The following is an 11,229-nucleotide window of genomic DNA, read 5'->3' as shown; positions in this document are numbered from 1 at the left end:
GTATTGAATAGATCTGAAAGGATTTCCTTCATGTTCACTTTATTTCTGAAGCAGTTCAGTCTGTTTCTGCTTAGAGTTACAAAATGGAACAATGAGATAATCTCCATAAAATATGCATACAGTTTTTAATAATGAGTCCAAAAATCTGTCTTAAAAATAAGAACCACTGATCAAATCCTCGTGTGGATTTTCAGTAAGAAGAAAAGCGTGACACCTTGAGACAGAATTCTGTTGTTTGTCAGACAGTGGCTATGTGTCAGTCAAAATGTTTCTGACAGAGAAAGACATTCAGAAGCCACAAATATGCAGAATCTTGAAAGACAAATTAAGTAGAAGACGGTCTATTAATAGAAAACCTAAAAAATAAATACCAGCCAAAACAAGTGCTTCATTCACAGTGTTTGAAAAAATCATCCTGTCAAAATTGTCAGACGTCAGAATCATGATGAATAGATTTTACTTTCTCTACAGTGTTTTTTTTTCCTCTCAATAGCAAAAATAAGAGAGAAAAATTACTTAGATATAGGAAAAGGAAATATCTAAGAAATGGGATGAATTTTCCACATGTGCTAATACAAAAATAAGAAAGACAGGTCATTCATTTCAGAATATGGAACTAAAGAGATCAGAACTTTGTTTGCAGTCCCATCAAAGGCTGCATATAACTTGGACAGGGCACTTAGATACACTGTTTGCTGATTGATGAAAATGTGATTCACAAAACAAACAAAGAAACAAAACACCGTAGCTCCAATTGTATTCTTCAACTGATTTAGGTCTTAAAAATGGTTTGCGATATAGCACTTTTAAGGATAAATTGTTTGAAACTCCCATCTACTGGAAGGTCTTCATTGCAATTAAAGAGATCAGTAGTTGATTTTAAACAAGATACATACTGAAGTATCCAGTTATTTGTTTATAAATATAAGAAAGAAATTATGCTTATTTATAGAAAATAAATAAAACATGTATTTCTGAATTTCAAAGCTAATATTTTATTTTGAAAATTGTAACCTGATTTGCGACCTAATCACTTAGTTTTATCCAGACAATTATGACGAAAGCAGCTAACCCAGTGGTTAGTATAGAAATTTTGGTTTAATCATCTGGGTTGTGTCAGAGTGTATGAGCTGAAAACAAGATGTGAATGTAGGTTCACAATGTCCCAAGTCAGATTATCTTCTCTTGTTCTGTACATATTCAGTTTACATAAAATCTTAAAGTTTCATTGAGTCAGAAAGAAGCTGTATATATGTGTGTTCTGATACATAAGGAGGAGTTGGAAAACTACTAAAATACTTGTCAGAATTTGTCAGAGTGGATTTCTAGTCAAAACCCCAAAGGAACTGATGCTATGCTAGACAGTATTTTGGTCATCGAATGATTTGCAGGAGGCTTCAGAAAAACGTTATTTAGTTCCTGATTCCAAGTAGGCATATTCTTAGCTTTACTTTTTTTTTTATTTTTAATTTGTCTTACTACAGTTATGTCTATGCTTTCCAAGTCATGTATATACATGTATTCTTGCTTCATATCTCATCATATCTCATTGTTTTAGGGAGAGATGTCCCATGAGAGACCACTTAATAGCGGTGTGGCTAGCTCTGAAGGTTTGTCTTTCTAAAAGTCTGTAAGTCACCTTCTCAGTACTGAACATACATTTTTTTCTTTTTTCCTCTTAATCATTAATTTCATAAATCATTATAAAAACAAACAAAGAAAACCCAAACCCAATCACGATACAGTTAGTGGACAGACATTTTTCCAACAGGCAGTTCAAAGCAGAAATCTGCTTTGGGATACTTCAAAATGTCCTCTAAAGCAGTCAGTTTCCACCACCCACCCACCACATCAGATGTTAAGTGTCCTAAATGTCGTACATTCAGTCTCCTCTGACATGCTACTTCAGTGCACACTGCAGTTACACACTAGCTAAGTTGCAGCACTGTGCATAATAGTTCTTCACAGATGCTCAAAGTGAATGCAACATCCTATCAATTAAGAATGACAGCATTTTATGGTGATGTAGCACTGAAATGGCTGCTCTTTTGCTTACTAAGTATGGTTTTGGAGAAAGTACTTGGACTCAGGTTGTCCCAGCAAATTAGTCAGCGTAACTGCAGTTGCACCTGCTTCATAAAATGGCAAGCTCTCCTCTGAAGTGCTGGTAGGTGCGATTCATTATTAGTTCACCACCCATCCATCAGACTGTACACACAAGCAGAATCAAATCTTAGGAGTGCAGGGACCTACACAAAAGGGGAAAAGGGGAAAAGTTTTTTTTTTTTTTTTGATGTCTAGCCCTTTACACTGTACAGGGTTGTTGGAGAGACTGTTTAAATATACAGTAGGATTTCAGCTTGCTTTTCAGATCAGAAAAAAGGCTCCATACCATGAGAAAACTTTCACCATCAGGTATTAGTCACTCTTCAGCATCTTTGCAATTAAAACATTACCATTGCGAAGCCCTAGAGGCTTAGGAAGAGACATTTCTGGTATACTCGAGTGAATGCAAGTGTAACCATGTGCAGCCATGTGTGGTGAATCTGTCAGAACTAACAGCAGGAACTTTGATAAGAGTTCTCCATCAGTAAACCTGTTTGATAGCTCAAGGTCTCTGAATTGTTATTATAAGTGGCATCCAGTAGTGCTGCTGCAGTTAAGGGTCTGTCAGATTTCCCCACATGCACACTTCCCCAGGGATTTATTATACCTCAGCTTTTTCAAGTTATGTTGGGGCTAAAACTATAGCCAACAACTTGTCAGCACAGACATGATTTTATTTTTCTCCCCTGAATGATCAAAGGAGTTAGCTTAAGATTTGGAGAGGGTGAGGATCAAGCCGCTATGTGTCCTTTGTGCGCTGGAGTACATTAGGGTGAGAATCATTAACAGCAATTAATACGAATGAGCACTGCTTTTCTAGGAGAACAGGGGCCTTTCACCATGAAAAGATCTGCAGCAGAAGGAGATGAGCGGGGGGAGAGCAAAGCTAAACAGACTACTTGAAGGAACATATTTCTTAAGGGCAGTGAAATTTTGGTAGGTTATTTCTGTAAGATTCAGTATTTGAAATATGGAAGAACTACTGGTTTTTTAATTTTCATCTCTCTAAAAACAAACAAAAACTATTAACATATTTTCATTGATAATAAGCAGGTATGTATCCAAAGCAATGCTGGAGGTAGGCACAAGTGTGGATATTTCTCATTTATATACAGAATTTAAAAGTCACGCACCAGTACAGTTTGTGGCTTTCTCATTTTAAGACTGGTCAATGATGGAGACATTAAAGGGGCCTGAAGATCAGTCGGCCAAAAATGCAGCGGTGGTTAGGGTGCAGAGCTGGCATGGGATCCATATCTCCCACCTCGGGCAGAGGGAGATATGGATCCCCTTTACTGATAACAGAAATAGTAGAAAAGTAATATTAATGTACTGTAGATAGAGCATATAACAATTTATACTCTCCTTGCACTTGGCACAGCAGATTTGAATGTTACCACTGTAACTGTAGGATGACATTTATGAAGATATACAAAAAAAAAGTGAAAAATTCCTTGTAATTGCCTTGCTTTATAGGTTCATACCAAGATGTGTAGATTACGATAGATTGTTGAAACACGTGAACAGAAGAGTTTTTACTCTTGAGAAAACTCTAAGGTGTGGGGAAAGGCAATATGGAGAACCTTGTGACATTAGATGAAATTTTTAGTTCTCAGTGAGTAAGGAAGAGGTTTAGTGACTCACTAGGGTATTAAATCATATTGTTGCTTTGGGAACAAAGATATACACAAGGGTTTTTATTCACATGACATCCCCTTCATCTGCAAATAAGTGATGAATACCAATTTCTATATGCTGTAATGTGCACTCAGAAAATAAAAATTATGCCTAGGAAAGCATAAATACATATTGGTGTATAATGTACAAAGTGTGTCCTGAGTCCTGCAATGTCCTGTAGGTTCCTTTCAGCATAAAAACAAAACAAAACAAAACAAAAAAACCCAACAACCTTCAGTCATATTTTGTTTTAGTGCTACGCTTTGGTTTTAGAACAGTGGTTGATTTAGCACAGCATTCCACATAAATGCAATAGGATCAGATGTTTCTTGTCAAATCTTACTTTGCTAGATAAGAACACCGTTCAAGCACCTATCTACTAGAGTTTCTAGTACTTCTCCAACAATTGTTTGCTTTTTTTTTTAACTTTGTCATTCATATTTTAATTCCTATTTTTTTTAATCTGTCCTACTGTAACTGCTTCAGCTATGGATACCTACCCTGTGTGATTCTCAGAAGACACAAACGGGGGTGGACAGGGTGGTCTGTATAGGAATTTGGCTTATTTCTGTCAGAATAGCATGGCAAAAGGGCCCTAATCTTTAGATGGTCCCTACATCAAATTAAACCTATGACAGGATAGCAATATTGTCCAAACAGATCAAAGGTCTGCTTTGGACCTTCCCTGCCCAAAGCAAGCTCCAACCACCCAAATAAATCCCAGATGAAAGCATTTATTCAGCTGCTTAAATCAGGCTTCTTTAAATCTATATTTCCCAACCCTAAATAGTGCAGCCTTCTTATCTTATTGCAGGAGTTAGAATTTGTATTTCAACACTGCTATAGACAATACAGACTGTTCAATTTCTGTACGACAATGGCAGCCTGCTATGGAGAGGTCAAGATTCAGCAACCATGTCTTCTGTTGGTCTTTGTGGGTTTTTTTGTTTGTTTGTTTTGTTTTGGGTTCATTTTGATTGTTCGTTTCTGGTATGGATCAGAGAGAGCTTGTTTCGTAGTTGTAATAAATAAAGTGACCAGTGAGTAACCATGATGGAGGGTAATCCTTATCCTCTATGATTTCTGAATGTGGCACCTTTTTAAACTGTCAGAACACAAAATCACCCCTGTCTCTGTACGTTATAACCAACATAGACTGGCCATAAGATAATAAATAGTGAAATACCCAAGACTAAGCAGTTTCCTGATGTGGCTTACCTGTTTCCAACATGATATTTAAATTTTGTTTTGTGTGCATGTATCACGCTATATTCAACACAGTAGATGCATTCTGTACTGAAGCCAGTGAGGTTAGCTCAGTAAGAACCGACCCTGGCACACATCAGTGCCCTTGGTATGGAGCAATCCATCCTCTTACATGGAAACCTTCTTCTGAGCTCAGCCTTTGTTTCAGGTGCTTGCAGGAAAAGCTGTGATGTGTGGTTGAAGCACACACTGTCCATCAATTCCCTGTACGCTTTCTCTGTATTCCCATACTTCTGTCATTCTTTTCCTTTTGATGGGCCTTAGGTAGAGGTCCCTCCAGTTGCTTCTCTTCCCAGTTTTGTGTGTGATTTTTTTTCCATATTTCCAAGCTCCACCTAGGACTGGAACTGGAAAAGTCAAAATATCAGGACATAAAATATTGTTCATCAGAGTCAGTTAAAAAAAAAATCCAGTGAGAAATATTTTTTTCATCAAAATTGAAGTGTTGTGTGAAGTTGGTTTAATTTCTATGAAGATTCTGTGGAAAGGGAAAAGGTTTTAGCTACAACCCTGTCTGATTATTAGCCAACTCTTCTGTCGAGCTCTTCAGTACCCCATTAATCTGGAAGCTGTGGAGTTGAATAGCTAATTCTCCTGGGCTCTCAGCTCTTCGTTAGCCAGGTGAGACACAGACATCAGAGGCTTTGAGGCTTGGAAGGAGCTCCTGCTATGGTGTTGGTGGTGCTGGGGGCTGTAGCAGCTGCAGGCTGAAGTCAGATGAAGTCTATCAGGTTCAGCACTGCTCCCTGCATGAAAACAGTAGAAGTGACCACAGTGGTGCTAACGGCAGGGTGACAACCCTGTCCATGTTTGTGAGCAGCTGCCTGGGCTGCAGGGTCACAGGCCACTCTGTAAGCTGGCAGCTGGGGTGCTTGGAAAGAGCCTTCATTTTCAAAAGACTGTGTTGCAGTGCATCCAGAGCAAAATATTATAGATCTCTTTGCTGGATTATTTTATTTGCATTTTATCTTAGTTCAGTACAAAAAATACTTCTGAAAACAAAATTTCTAATGGATTAGAAAAGTACATTCCAAAATGGAGTTTCTCAAAAAATTGAGGCATTTTTATGGCTGTTATATCAGTGAATGTAAACTTCGTCCTTTTGTTTAGAACTGTCCTTTGTCCCTTATGCAAATGCAGAATTTCAAAATTGGATTTAGAGAATTTATATTATATTGATCAAAAATAAAGAAAAATAATTAGCCAAGCCCTTCAGAGTATTGATGTGAATTTGGGCATTTATTTTTTTCCACATCAAAAAGATTTTCTGCACCTTGAAATGACTTTTTAAGAATTTACATTTAGGAATAATGTAAGAGTACTTTAAAAAAATATTATTATTTTGGTGGTTGTTATAATGTCTTACCAAATAGTTATCAGCTACAGCTGAACAATACATTTTGTCTCTGCTTAAAACTGTAGGGTGGGCAATGTGCAATGGCTAGAGAATCTTCAGTTTTATTTAATCACTTCACTTTGCATTTGAAAAGTAATTCATCATGGAAAGTCAGTGGGGTATAGAGAGCACTAATTGCAGCAAAATATCAAGGACAGTTTTCCTCTGTCTTAATTAAACATTAATGAGTAAAGTTATTTGCAAATGCATGCTGCAGGGATGGACTTGTCTATCCAAGTTTTGTAAATACTGACACCGGGTGTCAAAATTAAACACCTTAATTGATTTATACAGAAATAGTTTTAAAAGAGTGCACCTGGAGTGACATTTCTCTACCTTTTTATAGAGTAGTTTCCTGATGAATTATTTATAAAGAAACTTGGCCTGACCTATCTTAATTACACAAGTGATTGTTTCCAAACTAATCAATTTTGTAAGTGAAGTGAATTCTCTCCACTGTCAGTCCTTACTACTTCAAGAAGGAAAACGAGTAAGGAATGCTTCTTTTGACAAAAGTTCCTACTGTATCCATCAGTGGACTGCCAATAGCATTCTGGAAATTTTACTTGTGAGCTCAACAGAATGCTGCTTTTAATCTCAAGTTATCCATTTATTAATGAGGAGTGTAAGTAAGAAAGTAATAAGAAAGGCTGTGAAAAATCCAGTATCAATCCCTAATTTTAAGAGTCTAGCCATAAGGCATATTGAGTAAGTAAAGATAACAGAGAATGAAGAGGCCAGATCGCTTGGTATTACAAGGCAGTAGGAACTGAAATATTTTGTAGTAAGTTTTCAGTATTTCTGAAACATGCTAATAAGACAAGAAATAGTTCAAATCAAATAACTTCCTCTTCTTGTCTAAGAATATAGTCCCATTTGTTTCCTGAATATTTTTAATATATATAATGCACAAATATGTGTACATACAATTATGTTGTACATTATATATATTTATATAAATAAAAGATTTTGGTGATGAATTCTTAAACCAAATCGAACCAAAAACACACTGACAAAAAAAATGAAGAAAACTAACCCCACCTGAAACTTGTGAGTTAGGAGGTTAAAGGGGTAATGAATGGTACCAACTGCTGTGTAGAGGGAGGAAAGCACATGCTGAAGGATTAGGATGTGACTGTGCTCTTACTGAGAGCAGTAGCAGAGCGAAATGATGAATAGAAGAACTCCACAAACGTTTTTTCTGAATTTCTACTAAATCATGTACTCCATGAGAAAACATGAAGAGAGACATAAGAGAAGAAGTGATCTGGGTAAGAGGAAAAAATAATTTTAATCTCTGATGAGGAAAGCTCTGCTATCTATGAAGCTTCCCGTTATTATTTTTTTTATAATAGTTAACCCTTTTGCTGTATCAGAGAAATATTGCTATGATATATTCCTGAAGTTAATATTATTGAAATGTTTTTCCTGTGTGTCCTACATTCACTGCATTCATCATATGCAATTTAATTCCTAAAAGTTCCAATTATACTTGGAAATCTTCCTTGACTTCAGGAAAAAAAAAAAAAAAAAAGATCATCATGATCGACAAAGTTATTGATGAAATAATTCTCTATAATTTTCTGTGGTTTACTATCGGATTAGAAAAATATATCAGATACTTTTCTAAAGAGATATATGGCATAACTGAACACTTCCATAACACATAGACAAAAGAATTTAGAGTTTATTACATTTATGTGTGATGGCAGATACTTTAGGAGGTGATTAGGTGCATAGTGGTCTTGAGATGCTTGGAAAAAACTGCCCCAAATTATTCTGAATTACTCTTTTGAAATACTGTGTTCTATATGCAAGCAGGGTGAACCAGCCTCATAAAAAAAATGATGCAGAGAAACGGGCTAAGGAATGGGTCTGTAGTAAAGGATATGGTACCAATCATGTAGCAGATGAAGATGGTTTGATGTTAAATTTCAGGGAAAGAAGTTCATGTTTTTTTTCTTTTTTTCTTTTTTTTTTTTCTTTTTTTTTCTTTAGTAAAGTCAGTCTTTGTAATCTGATTGTTAGTAACAGAATATTAGGAAGCTTGACAGAAAATAAGACTACAAAAACTGATTTTTTTTTTTTTTATTTTGGTCTACGCTTAGTGGATACATAAGATGCATAAGGGGTTGATATGAAAGGAAAATCAATAATCTGTTCTCTGTGACTATGGTAAAATAGGGAAAGAAATACTGAACTGAAAATGCAGCAAGAGATATGTGGACCCTTAGCGACACCAGAGCAGTTTTTCTGTACAGCTTGTACAGTCTCTATTGCTACAGCTTTGAAAAAATAGACCAGATAATATCAGGTGCTATTAGGCACAGCTGGCCTCGTGGACTTTCAAAATGTCCTTTCCTGTTTTGTTTCCTGTTGATTCTTCTCAAAAGTCAGTTTGCAGATTATAATGTTCCTCAAAGAACTTAGGCTCTTTTAAATGTCTGATGAAGGACCTTTGATTCTAATGAATATTGTAGATTCCATTAAATTTATGCAATAGTACTTAATAAACAGCTAAAGAAAGAGTCACATCTATTTTTTTTGAGAGTCACATCTATTCAGTGAAAACTAAAGATTGACAGCAGTGTGGGCATTAAGCATTTACCTGGAACATAACAGCCACAAGTCCAACGGGAACGTCACCAACTTGATCTGCCAATTACGAAATGTAGTTGCTGAATGACTTTTACTAGGAGATATAAATCATTTCCTGAGCACTGTTGGTCTGGATGTGAAAAATCCAGTAGTTACTGACGAATCCTAGAATTCTATCTCATAAGAGACAACAATAAACACAGTAAGCCCTGAAAGATTCTGAACGTTTGCCTTAGTAGATTCAAACTTAGAAAACACTGAATGTGAGAAGTTGTTTAACCAGCCAAGGTTCAAAAGGGAAATAATGCATGATTTCAAAAGGAAAAATAATCGGTCTTGAGATTTGTCTTTGTGGTATCTTGATTTCTCTAAAGGACTGAATACCAACCAGTATTCATTTTGGCGGGCTGTAAGTCGCTTAGATTGGATTTATCTGGAATTCCTCTTATTGGGACATGATTTCAAAACATGACCAAACTGCGAGATGTTTATTCTACAGCAAATAGCGGGGCAGGAGCAAAATGTGAAGAATAAGTGTTAGCGAGAGTATCTGTACTATCTGAGCTCATAAGTTTCTCACCTCAGGTTTTATTCTATTTTACGTGAGAGAGAACAAGAACTTCAAGCTATCTTACTGTTATGAAAACCTCACTGCATATTATACTTGTATGTTTTGGGGTTTGTACCTCAGTCCTAGTTGTATGCACTTGGATCACCATGAACAGGTCTAAGTAATATTTATGTCATGGTTCTTGCAGGTTGCTGGATCTTGTAGTTTATTCATTGTTTTTATTTTTAAAATTATATATATATATATATATATATTTATAAGAGTAAAGTCCTCCTGCCTGTTATCTGATGTAGCTTTTCACAAATTCACTCAAGAAACCCAAAATGATAGGGTCTTGTGTGTCATGCTGAAATTTTTCCTTCAATTATAAAGCAAAATATCCCAAACCTCTTCATTGTATATTTCTATACGCAAGATCATCTTACGCTCCTGTGGGGCCTGGGCTTTCTCAGTTTGTCAGAACATAGCCCAGGGAACCATTTAAAACGTTGCGCAAAAAATTAGAAGTTATGAAGTGATGAAGATCTGTTCAAATGCATTTGTGTATTGTGCATTTGAGCAGACCAAACCATTGCTTGTAGGCAAAATGGCAACATTTATTCTGTTGTTTTGCTGGTGGTGCTGCTTGCTTCTTGTCTTGCTTGATTAGTACACAAAAAAGGATAACTTTGTGTAATTATATAAGAACCGTCACTACCTGTGGCTGTTGTAGGTGTGGACAAACATTCACCACTACTGTGCCATAAACACACTTCATCAGCCTCCATGCTCTGCAGTGAGTCACTATTTCCTGTGAGAAAGCATAAGAGAAGCTCATCTCCCATCTTTCCTGCAACTGGAGTCCTATCCTTTTGCACAATATTTACATGCCTCCTGCATTACAAATACTCATGTAGTTAGGTCAGAGAGGACGTTAGAAGGTGCTGCTTGTGCTTGGAAGGGAAGGGGAAAAGGCAGACTTCCTGTGGGAGCATTGTGTTTTTGACCTGTCTCTCTGGTACACTTAGAACATTAAGGACTAGACTGCATGGAAAATAGCGTGTAAGTCATTTTCTCTCCTCCGTAGCAAAATATCTTAAAAGACATTTTGAAACGGAGGAACACAAGCAGTATCTTATCTCTTACTGCGTGGTGCTGAGCCATCCCTCAGTGCATGGGTGGCAGCTACTTGAGGGCAGCAACAAAGTGAGAGCAACTCTCAATTTGAGAGAGATTTTGGGTGAGCTGCTTTCTCTCCAAGTGGTGCCCATTTTAGCCAGAACTTTCAAAGCCAGTTTTCACTTTTATCTCGCTGGGTGACTTTTACTTAATATCATGCTCTTCTCACTGACCTTGGGGGTCCACAAGAACAGTACCTTAAAATTTTGGTTCCTTATTGTTAGTAATTAACTCCTTTGAAAAGAATATTTCTTGACATGTTTCAGTGAGGTGATGCTACAAGAATTGCTGATATCCTTCACTTCAGCTGCATCTTCAAGTTGTAGTCCATACTAGTCATATTGACTTCCTCTTGCCTTTGTGCTTTTCTTTTTTTTTTTTTTTTTAATTAATACAACTGCTTCACAAGGAGGTATTATTCTCCCTGCGCATGCATGTTTTATTGCTAATGACTAGC

General features: G+C 36.5%; 1 protein-coding gene across 21 annotated transcripts in view; it reads left to right on the top strand.

The window, feature by feature from the left end:
* Positions 1-1,579: 1,579 nt before the first annotated feature.
* Positions 1,580-11,229, top strand: part of TENM2 (teneurin transmembrane protein 2) — a 1,469,731-nt gene continuing 1,460,081 nt past the window's right edge. For 10 of the 21 annotated variants that reach the window (XM_080555516.1, XM_080555559.1, XM_080555513.1 and 7 more), the window contains exon 1: positions 1,580-1,630. The gene's annotated coding sequence lies outside the window, so the exon portion shown is untranslated. Of the gene's footprint in view, positions 1,631-1,686; positions 7,717-11,229 lie in introns of those variants that run through there. The other 11 variants (XM_080555546.1, XM_080555537.1, XM_080555536.1 and 8 more) reach the window with 3 other exon arrangements.

Source organism: Anser brachyrhynchus, assembly GCF_964034855.1.
Source record: "Anser brachyrhynchus genome assembly, chromosome: 14".
NCBI lineage: Eukaryota > Metazoa > Chordata > Aves > Anseriformes > Anatidae > Anser > Anser brachyrhynchus.
Note: the sequence above shows the minus strand (reverse complement) of the source record. Positions and strands in the feature narration are given on the sequence as shown.